At 37.7% G+C, this 12,323-nt stretch overlaps 1 protein-coding gene across 1 annotated transcript in view; it reads left to right on the plus strand.

Moving 5' to 3' along the window:
- Nucleotides 1-9,153: 9,153 nt before the first annotated feature.
- LOC127987763 (NACHT, LRR and PYD domains-containing protein 1) overlaps nucleotides 9,154-12,323 on the plus strand; it is a 99,477-nt gene continuing 96,307 nt past the window's right edge. Inside the window, exon 1 of the mRNA XM_052590169.1 lies at nucleotides 9,154-9,350. The gene's annotated coding sequence lies outside the window, so the exon portion shown is untranslated. The remainder of the gene's footprint in view (nucleotides 9,351-12,323) is intronic.

Genomic DNA, 12,323 nt, shown 5'->3' on the forward strand with positions numbered 1-12,323 from the left:
TAGCGGAGCCAGTTTGAAAGGTCGTGCAGAGTAGGTACAGTTCCAGGTTGCCGGAACATGTGACGGCGGAACTCAGCTCGTTGCTCAGTAGGAAGTTTACTCACAAGGCGTGCCACATGTGACCCACAATTCAATTCAATGTCACCTTCAGGTCCTAAAGTTTTCAACAAACCCACCAACGACTGTACCTGCAGAGCAAACTTTTGAAATGCAACAGTATCCCCACGCCTTACATCAGGAGCTTCTAAAACACTGGCAATTTTCCTCAATGCTAGTTGGTGGGGCTGACCAAACTTCTCATGGAGGGCCACCATGGTGTCAGTAAATGGGGTAGGCGAGTTCAGAAAGGCATCCGCAATCAGCTTAGCTTCATCCAACATTAAATGGTCCACCAGTATTTGATACTTAAAGAGTTCAGTCCCATCTGGAGGAAGCAAATTCTCTAAGGCAATTCGAAGTCTGGCGAACTCGCTTGGATCTGGCCGGCTGAACTTGGGGATGGTAGGGGTAGGCCCTCTATAGACATACTCTGACCCTGAGGTGTGGGTAAAATGTGGTATATTGGACTCTACTTTAACTGCAGGTGTTGGATGACTTGGCTGAGCTGGCATGGCTCCATATCGAGGAGAAGAAACTGGGATTTGAACCTGTGAAGGTTTCCGATATAAGGACTGTGCAGTTGAGGATAACAACTCTCTGAAGTCTTCAGGGGTTGGTGGCGGAGGTAGCACATCTGTACTTTGAGAATAATACTGAGGAGGCAGATATGATTGGGAAGATTGAGACTTGGAGGCCTTCGAGTACCTCGGTACCTCTCGTTGGTATGTAGCTGTGCTGGGTTTTGATAACTTAAAAGTCTCCATGCCCCTTCTCAGTTCTAACTCGGGCTCAGGCCAGGGTGGAAGCTCAGGCCATTCTTTATCCTCAGCTGGTGTGGCCTGCTCTGTCTGGTCAACGTGGCAGGAAGGACGGGATGGCAATTTGGGATCTGATCGCACTGGAGGACTATCATGGCTTTTAATTGGACTGAGCTCTGCTCTCAAGGCTTGAGCGACTTTAACTAGTTCTTTGAACTGAGTACTAACTGCTTTCAACTCCATCATGTCATCACGAAAGGCTTGGTGTGTCTGCAGCAGCTGTGCATTCTCTCTGCGAATGGCTTGTAGCTCATTATAGTACTCAGGCTTAGGGTATCTGGGCTGCTGGGCTGACATGAATGACTGAGGTAGGTTTTCACTATGCTCTGCAGAACTGAAGCTTGGTGATCTCAACCGAGGGCCTGTGGGAAGCGCAGCATCATCACAGAGGTAATTAGGATTGTGCCATGATGACTGGAGAGGTGTCAAAGGGGCTGGTACCTCCCAGTGGGGTGAAATAGCAGGTTCCGTTACAGCTCTGCCACCTACATACTGCACTTCGAAGTCATGGAGACGTACTGGTGGACGTGTTTGGCGTTTTGGTCTGGATGTTCCAACGATCTCCTCATCAGATTCCATGGTACCCGGAATGAACACTGCATCCGGCTCGAAGGACCAGTTGTTGGAGAGGAAAGAGACTGCTAGGCTTGGGTTCTAATTATCAGCAGTATACACTCCTGGTGTGTCGGTCAGGACACAATGAATGAGGAGACTGGAGCTTCTTTCCAAAGTGTATTCAAAATTAGTCTAAAAACAACAAAACATAACAGTATAAGTAAAACAGGTTTACAAATAAATCAGACACTTCTTAATCAAGAATAACAGCATTTTCATTATAATCTAAATAACAACTGTAGTTTTCAATATGCAGAGGATGCAATTAAAGACAATATAACTATTGATCTGGTCCCACAAAATGGTTTCAGTCTTAATATATTAATAAATCCAGGTCCATTAAACCGTTTATCAATTCTCAAATAACATCATCAAAAACGTAGCAATACTGGTTAATCCTTACACAGTATCCAGACATAACCAATTACTATGTAAACTGTAACATCAAAAGCTGTATTTAGTAGAAATTGCACATCATATCTTGTTTATCTATCGACGATCACACGTGAATCGTTACATGCCCATACATGCCTGTGTAAACTATAATGTTAAATAATACACTTCAAAACGCATTTAAAACATATGTAAACTGAAGAGAACTTACTTTATGGTCATGAACTAACACTTTGAAACACCAAACGCCGACAAACGCCGAAAAAACTTCGGTGCGCAGCTGAGGAAAACTTGAGCACAGCTGCCGTTCTCTCAGTAATAATACAAGCAGTCATCAGGCAGCAAACCAGTACAATAATGCCTCCTACTGGATGTAAGTCGAAATACAGTCTACAATTATCAAAATAAGAGTCCCTTCAATAAAAGACCTAATTTCTCTAGGAGCCTTTCATACATTAAGGAATACGGCTGAGAGGTTTTAATGTCTTGGAAATCTTCTTACAGCCTTTACAGACTTTCTAAAGTAATACAGTTATTTATTCTCTATAACTTATCTGTAGCGTTGTGAGATCTCTGTTGACTTTGCCCTTTTTGCTACTCAACTTCAGCACATGCATGGGTTAACTCTGTGTATGTGTAACAGCTCAAGCTAATTCAGTTTTTTATAGAGTTTATAAAGACATAATTGTGTTTTTTTCCCCACCATGCAAATAAGAGATAAGAGATACACCACTCCAAAATGAAAATTTACCCCCATGTCATTCCAAACACGTAAAAGCTTTGTTCGCCTTTGGAACACAATTTAAGAAATTTTGGATGAAAACCTGGAGGCTTAAGACTGCCAAGTAAAACAGCAATGTTGAATAAGGGTTGAATAATTGTGACATAGCTCTGTTATTAAAATCTTATAACTCCAAAATAATACATTATATAAGATTATATATTGACATTATGACTTTTAATATATTACTTTTGAAACCAGTGAACTGTCATAGATGCAATGTTTATTTTATCCTGGATCTTCAGAAAAGCTTCTATTTGTAAATTACTGCAGTCTCTGAGGGACTGAGTAATTTTGATTGCAACTGTAGGTTATAATTGTGGAAAATTAAAAACGAAAAAATTTAAAATTGCATTTGTTGTAGTTTACGTTCACCAATATATAACTTTACCCAGCTTTACTGTGAAAAGAGTCCATTCAGGTCAAAAATACTGTAGTGCATCTTTTTATTTTCTTCATTCTAGAACATGTACTTGTGTGACAATCTGTGTTATAATGAAGAATAACATTTTTTCTAATAGACTTTCAGACTGCAGTATCACTGAAGAAGGTTATAAAGCTCTGTCTTCAGCTCTGAGATCAAACCCTTCACACCTGATAGAGCTGGATCTCACAGGAAATTATCCTGGAGAATCAGGAGTGAAGCAGCTCAGTGATTTACTACAGGATCCAAACTGTCAACTCAAGACTCTGAGGTGAGACCTGATGAAATGATGAAAAAAAAAAAAAAATGATACGCACGTTAATTATATAATTTGACTAATTTAGTAAGGTATACAATTTGTTGCATCAAAAATGTTCAAAATGATCAAACATGAAAGATCAGATTTTGCAGCTGTTGTTGTTTTGATGATAAATGTCAGCACAGTTTAGTTGTGTTAAAAGTTACAGGTTAATCAGACATTTTGGGTCACTAGATGTGCTGGTGTTCAGTAGTTTGGTGTCTCAATTAACATTTATGATTGTGTTATGATGGACATTTCTTGTGAAAAACATATTCAGTATGATATTATCCTGATTGTTTAAATGTTACTGAATGCACTGTACATTAATTTCCATCAAGCTCAGATTTACAACACTGTAGATCTACTAAAGCAGATCTATCACAGACCACAAACATGTGATGTGTGTCAGGAGAGGATCACTGATAACACCCACACACACACACACACCTGTCTGAACCTGTAGTTCCTCTCATAATGAGCAGAATTACTGTTGCATCAACACAGATATCAGTTAAATAAAACTATCCAGAGAAGCGTGGCCAATATGAGCTAAAATTCATATCACAATATTTTATACTGTCCAGGAGATATCAATATTATATTGTGATATGAGAAAAGAAAATTACAATCAAAATATTTTAACCTTACATAACTAGAAAAAGTGAGGGCTTTCATTGTGCCATTGTTTTTCTCAAAAATTGGGGCTTGTATGAATTAAATTAAATTAAACATTGTGTGTTAGAGATGGCCAGTGGTTCCCAAACTTTTTCTGCCAGGTCCATCTTTTGTAGAGAAGTTTGTAGTTTAAAGCCCCCCCCCCCCCCACCCCCTTTTTTTTGTTTGGAAAGTATCTTATGGTTAACAAGGCTACATGCGTCGCTCCGCATCCACAGCAGAAAATATCACTGAGTTCTGTTAGCTTTTGTCAAATCGAGCTGCTCGTGTCTGGAGTTGACGCTTACAGCAGAAACATGCATCATACATTTATATTTCTAAATGACTCCCTGCAATACAACTCTGATTCATCAGTTGCTTCATCTAGTGGTCTGTTATTGATACAAACACAACTGCTACAACTGATAACTGAGCGTTAATGTTGAGTCATTCAAATAGGTCAAATTCATATTTTGTGTTCAATTATTTATCAGGCAAGTGGCCACATGATAAGCAAGGAAATTATACAGTGTAGTCTTCATCACCCTGCAGAAGTTTATTTTGTAAAAAAATCTGCTGACTGTACACCATCCCTCAGTTTGGGAACCATTGTGCTCCATTAGTTTGGTCTGTTACTATGCTCTGTGTTTGATGTAGCACGGTGTTGCACTCAGAGGATAAAAACATTCAGCCTCGACTCTTTATCATCATTTGTGTTCAAATTTGCAAAGTGTATCAAATTGAACAAAACTATATTAAATGCAAAATTTGAATACATGAATATATATAATTATATCCAGTATCAAGGGTGTAGCAAAATCCACATCATGGAACAACATAATACCGCTAGTCACTTTCTTACCCACCCCTAATCCAGAGACTGTCTGAACCCAGATCATGTTCCTGTTAGTGGATCAGTAAATCCAGTGTTTGGTGAATTCTGCTACATAATAATAGGAAGAGCCAGCATCAAAAGATCAACTAAATATATCACTATGAATGCTTAGCTGTCACAAGCTAGTTATCTCTTTGCTAAATTTCCTTATCTCCTGAATAAAAGCCAGAAAGATCTTCAAATACTTGAGAATCATGAGCTTTTGCCACAGAGTTTCTTTTAAATAATTTACTTTTGACTTTTGTTTAAAGTTGAAATTGAGCTTTTCGTTACAAACAGTGTTTGACAATCTTTAAATGTTTCGTGATGCAATGCACATTGAATTGATTCCAGCTTCATCTTCTCTTCTGCAGGTTTTTGGGTCCTGCTGCAGATGAAGGCTGTCAGTATGTGACTGGAATTGTGGGTAAAAACCCGTTACTCCTGAGAGAGCTGAATCTAACTGGATGTAAACTAGGAGACACAGGAGTGAATCAGATCTCTGCTCTACTGCAGGATAAACACTGTACACTCAACACACTGAAGTGAGTATCTTACATCATTTCATATGTTGCATGCCTAGTAATGTTACAGTCCTCTATTTTAATTCTCATTTGAGTCCGACCTCACGTTATAAAGCTTTTAAGAGCCAGGACATTTTTAATATAACTCTGATTATATTTGTCTGAAAGAAGAAATTCATATACATCTAGAATGTCTTGAGGGTGAGTAAATCATGGGGTAATATTCATTTTTGGGTGAACTATCCCTTTAAGTGCACATTAGAAATAACCAGTATTTTATTAATGTGTTTACCATCATTTGCCTTTAATACAGCTTAGAATAGATTCATACAACTTTTGAATAGACTTCAGTTAAATTTAGTTTCTAACTTCTGCTGTGACTGCTGAATGTGTTCATGTTTACTGACTACAAACTGAGGATTGAAGACTAATTTAAAAAAAAGTGTATGTGTATGCATGTTTCTATGTTTAAATTTAATTTCATAAAGTCAGGGTCAGTCTGGTTTCCACTGTCACTTCTGGGTCTTCCTCTGGGACAACGGACAGGGTTTTTTGGCCAACTGGGTCTCTGAGTTTAGGTTAGAGGAGGTTATGAATGAAGACTTTCTCTGCGTCTGGAGGATCATTTCATAAAGTTAAAGACATTAATAATAATAGCTTGAAGAAATCAGAGTCAGCTTCTCATCCAGACGATCACAATAGTGTATTATTTAGTGTAGTGTATAGTAACATGTTTTTTCGGCCCTAACTCGTCTAAGCTCCATGTAAATCTTTAACAAAGCATGCAAACAAACGTCTGTTTTTATCATGTTTGTTTTGTGTTCGCGCTGGTTCCAGTGACTTATCTATTATTAGTTTTCTGATAACTTCTTTGTTGGTGAAATGATGGAGTTGTGTGACGTTGTTCCAGAGAGGCGTGTAAAGGGTGTTTTAATGAAGCGCTGAGGAGTTTGTTTGAAGCACAATATATTACATTACATTATTCATTTAGCTGACACTTTTATCCAAAGCAACTTACAATTGCTATATATGTCAGAGGTCGCACGACTCTGGAGCAACTAGGGGTTATGTGTCTGCTCAGGGACACATTGGTGTCTCACAGTGGATTCGTACCCGGGTCTCTCACACCAAAGGCATGTGTCTTATCCACTGCTTCATCACCATATGTATTTGTAGATTTTTATATGTTCATATTTTTTTGCAAAGTTAATCTGTCTATATTCTTTACTAAATATGTTTGTGTAAGAGAGACTTGTAAAGTAAGTTGTTGTGATCTAAACATTTGAAAGTTCTGCTAATACAGCAGGTCAAATACACAACCCAATATCCAATCATTTCAGTTAATACCAAAAATACACAAACGTGTCTCTTTTATCCAGTGGGACAGAACAGTTTTCATTGTGTTTATTAATGGGACACAACAGAATAGTTCTGTGTTGCTGTATCAGAACATATTCATAGTGTTTATTGATGCTTCATATCATCTCTCTGTCATCAAACACCAGATTAATGAATGTGTAACACAACTGAACAGAACCGGTCCAGACTGGGCTTTATTCTGTGCAGGCATTGCTTCTTCAGTCTGACCTGTTTCGGAGAAATATTACTGTACTTCACATCTACACACAGACAAACCTACAGTTTTATTTAGATGTGCAAAGTTGAATCTGTGTAGCAAAGCTGATCAAGTCACTGGACAGAGCAGAGCGAATGAATTTACGTTGTAGTGATGTGCAGACCAGAATCAATTTAAACACAAATACACAGCAGTCAGGACTTTTATTTTAGAAAATATGATCAGTTTTAGACAAAAGATGAAATAAGAATTATATGACAGAAATAAAAAAATAGGAAAGATTTTAACACCTTTCACACAAGGATGTTAGGAATTAAAACTTCATTGTATTTCTATCAAGAATCAGGAGAAATTGTACATAAATCATGAGAAGTGTCAATTATTTGATTAAATGATCAACTTATTTGTTTTTCTGTTTTGAAGACCAAATTGTGGAAAATTATCCAAAGGTGTTCAGACACTCTTCATCAGTTTTTTTGTTTTATCAAGACATTGTGACTTTATTAAATAGTTTTCTTCTATCTTCTCTCTTTCTCTCAATGTAGGTTTAGAGACTGTGATTTGACAGATGAAGGTTGTTCTGCTGTCACTTCATGAACATAACGTGTCTGATTCATTGTGTTTTCTCTTTCTGTCTTCAGTCTGTGTAGATGCAGTATTACAGAGAAACAGTGTCTCATCCTGACTTCAGCTCTGAAATCAAACCCATCACACCTGAGAGAACTGAACCTGAGCTGGAATAAACTACTTGGAGACTCTGGAGTGAAACACCTCAGTGATCTACTGATGAACACACAATTCAAGCTGGAGAAACTAGAGTTAGTATCATTATACTCTACAGCACTTACAGTCAGATTAAAGAGTACTGTTTACTTTCAGGGAAAGAAAAGGAAAGGATGTGACGTGTGGCCAAATATAGTGTCCCATACTCTGAACATCTGGATTTAACACACACACACACACACACACACACACCATGAACAGACACACACACTCTCTCTCTCTCTCTCTCTCTCTCTCTCTCACTCACACACACACACACACACACACACACACCTTGAATAGACACACGCACACTCTCTCTCTCTCACTCTCTCTCACACACACACACTCTCACACGCACACACACACACTCTCTCACACGCGCACACACACAGTGAAGACACACACACACACACACACCTGCGGTGCTGAGGAACAGTTGGGGTTCAGTTCTTGCTCGAGGGTCTCATCTCAGTCAATCACCGGAGATCACAGTAATCCAGTTCAGTAATGGACCAAAATATTATTTTTATTCACTCAGACCTGTACAGTAAAGAATGACAATTGCAAAAAAAACACAAATGTCTTTAAGTAAATTGTAATTAGGGATGCACGATCATGATTTTTTACGGCCGATACCGATTTCCGTTTTTTTTTTATCTTTAAACAAGAAATAAGAAAGAAGGAAAGTGTGCATAAACAAGATGTTTATTTGGTATTTAATAGCCCAAATTGGCTTTTGGATATTGAAAACAATAACCGTAACCATCTGAAATTAACGGCAGTAACTGCACAGTAAGTAGACTACATTCAATACAAACAGATGATACAGACCTCAGCATTTAGCTTTTGTTTCTGAATTGTGTTGAAACTACAGAGAACTGGCCTTAAATGAAAAGATTAACTGTAACCATGTGAAATTAAAGGCAATAACTGCATAGTTCTACAATCCAAACAACACAATCAACACACATTCAATAAGAGGTTTCTTAATCAGCATTCAGTATTTGTTTTAGTTTTTACATTTGGTTTTAAATAAATAAAAAAAGGTCTTTACCAGTGAGACTAAATAAAAGTAGTCTATATAAATACATTATTCCAAACTGTTAAAATCAAATAATGTTGGTGCGAATAAAACAAAGATGCAAAGTGTTATGGTAATGATTCACATATATCTATTTTTTTTTACTTGGAAAAATAAATAACTATTGTCTCAAGCTAAAAAATATAGATGTCCATCATTAGCCTATTTTTTTTTAATTGGATGAATTAAACACTCAGTGTGCTACAGCAGGTGATTTTTAAATCAAATTAAGTCAATGTAATTTTAAGGTAAAATAAAAATAATCATCCTATACAGAACTGACGTTTACTTCTGGCTTTTCAAACGTGTATGCAAGTTCTACTTTACTACAACAACAACAAACATTTCAGTTTTGTCACAGTTAGTCTGTTTGGTTTCTCATCCAACACGTGAGAAGTTGATCTGAACATCCTTCACTGTCTCCTCTTGTGGAGGGCGCGGACAGGTACAGATACACTCGCGATAAAGGGACTCTTATTTTGTTCAGTCGGCTGTTCGCTTCCTGTTATCTCTGTTAGAGGTGTGCGATACCGCTAGATTTGGTATCGATCCGATACCAAGTAAATACAGGGCCAGTATCGCCGATATCGATACCAATACCGATACTTTTTAATAATTAAGGTGGATGCGTCTTCAACCTAAATCTAAATGAATTTTCATGACTTTTAATTTGTTGTTGTGATTTGCATTTTGGGTTATTAATCAGTACTACAAAAGCTTTTATTTAGAAACAACTTTTGGTTACTTCGGATTTATTTAAATAAACAAAGTTACAAAATTATTACTTCACAAATATAAAAAATGTAAAAACAAATTCTCTTTTCAAGTAGCATGTTAATAAAAAAATGTTTCTCCTCTTTAGTGCACTTGTTTTAAGGATTTTTTTCTTAAAGTCACAACGTTTTACTTCACAATGTAAAACAAATTCTCCTTATACAAAATTCCTGAAGCCGACAACTTCCACTATGGAAAGAGGCTGCAGCTCCTTCACAATCATTTCTGATAGGCGCCTTGTAATATCCACTGCTCTTGGAGAATCAGCTATTGATAAAATAATAAAAATAATTAAGTCTGGTGCACATCTAGGTGAAGTTTAAATATAGAAACTAGTATCACTTTCACAGCTAACACAAAAAGGGTAGATCGGCCTGAAAATAAAGCCATACAACGCTCCTCTTTCTCTCCGCCTCTGACTGACTGCTGTTAGAAATGCGCGGCTGAGCGGTGCGCGCGCCTGACTGCCGGTGGTAGCACTAGTGGTGAGTCACGTGACGGTACAACACAGGAGAGGGGGCGGAGAGCAGTGTCGAGCACGAGCAGCACTCTTAAGAGCTTGCTCTGCTCTGTGACAGCAGCAGCATTTTGACAAACACGGCCAGGTCGCAAAACGAGAGAAACTGAAACTTAAGTATCGATATTTTCCCGTTGGTATCGATCAATACCGATACCAACATTGGTATCGATATTATCGATATTATTATCGATCTGCCCACCTCTAATCTCTGTGCCTCAGACGTGTAGCTCTGCACTTCCGGCGCTGATCGGCTGCCCTTGTCCTGCGAACAGATTTCGAAATACTTCCACACAAATGACATGACAGCGAATGATGACAATCTAGTCTGTGCATGCGGGCGTACTTCCGGAAAAATCGGTCGAAAAAAGACCAAAAACCGGAAAAAGCCGATTGCGTTTTTTAAGCGCAAACCGTCCAATTTATGGCCTTTCAACCTGTGAATCCCTAATTGTAATTCAGAAACAGAATTTTCTTGAATTCTCACAATTAAACTCAATTTTCACATTTAATGTTATTTTAAGTAGTTCTGTAGTTCATCCTGTGTCTACTTTGTTCATCTTTTTTCTTCTGTTTTGGTTTATGCTCATATAATAAGGTTTTTGGCAGTGTTTTAATTATTGCACTGTATGTTGTTAACACATGATGAATTACTCCCACATGAACATAACGTGTCTGATTCATTGTGTTTTCTCTTTCTGTCTTCAGTCTGAGTTATTGCAGTATTACAGAGAAACAGTGTCTCATCCTGACTTCAGCTCTGAAATCCAACCCATCACACCTGAGAGAACTGAACCTGAGCTATAATAAACTACTAGGAGACTCTGGAGTGAAACACCTCAGTGATCTACTGATGAACACACAATTCAAGCTGGAGAAACTAGAGTTAGTATCATTATACTCTACAGCAGTTACAGTCAGATTGATTTATCATACATAATTTATTTCCAAAAATGAATGTAACTTTGTGATCTTTAATGAAAATAACTATCACTTTCCCTCATGAACACATCTCTTCTCTCGTCTGATGATGTGAAGGAGGGAAAACCTGTCAGTCACATGAGTTCACAGCAATACATTTACATTTATTCATTTAGCAGACACTTTTATCCAAAGAGACTCACAGATGAGGACAGTGGAAGCAATCAAAAACAACAAAAAGAGCAATGATATATAAGTGCTATAACAAGTCTCAGTTAGGTTAACACAGTACACGTAGCATGGGATTTTAACTAATATAATAAATAAAAAGAAAACAGATAGAATAAAAAAAAGAATAGAGCAAGCTAGTGTTAGAGGTCTTTACACACACACACACACAGAATTGCATATTAAATGAAAAGAAAATAGAATACAAAAAGATTAGAAAGGTAGTTAGATGTTTTTAAGAATAGAATTAGAATAGTGAGTGTTCGAGGGTCAAATAAAGATGGAAGAGATGTGTTTTAAGAGGATTCTTGAAGATGGCTAAGGACTCAGCTGCTCGGATTGAGTTGAGAAGGTCATTCCACCAGAAGGGAACATTTAATTTAAAAGTCCGTAAAAGTGACTTTGTGCTTCTTTGGGATGAACAATCAAGCGACGTTCACTTGCAGAACGCAAGCTTCTAGAGGCACATAAGTCTGAAGTAACAAATTTAGGTAAATGGTTGCAGAGCCAGTGGTAGTTTTGTAGGCAAACATCAATGCCTTGAATTTGATGCGTGCAGCTATTGGAAGCCAGTGCAAATTGATAAACAGAGGTGTGACGTGTATTCTTTTTGGCTCATTAAAAATTAATCTTGCTGCCGCGTTCTGGATTAATTGTAAAGTTTTGATAGAATTGGCTGGAAGACCTGCCAAGAGAGCATTGCAATAGTCCAGCCACAGAACAAGAGCTTGAACAAGGAGTTGTGCAGCATGTTCCCAAAGAAAGGGCTTGATCTTCTTGATGTTGAATAAAGCAAATTTGCAGGATCGGACAGTTTTAGCAATGTGGTCAAAGTCAGCTGATCATCAATCATAACTCCAAGGCTTCTAGCTGTTTTTGAAGGAGTTATGGTTGATGTGCCTAACTTGATGGTGAAATTGTGATGAAACGATGGGATATTGTTTACAATAACAAAAAATTATCAGCTTTTCATCAAAA

This window comes from Carassius gibelio, chromosome B22 (assembly GCF_023724105.1).
Source record: "Carassius gibelio isolate Cgi1373 ecotype wild population from Czech Republic chromosome B22, carGib1.2-hapl.c, whole genome shotgun sequence".
Lineage (NCBI taxonomy): Eukaryota > Metazoa > Chordata > Actinopteri > Cypriniformes > Cyprinidae > Carassius > Carassius gibelio.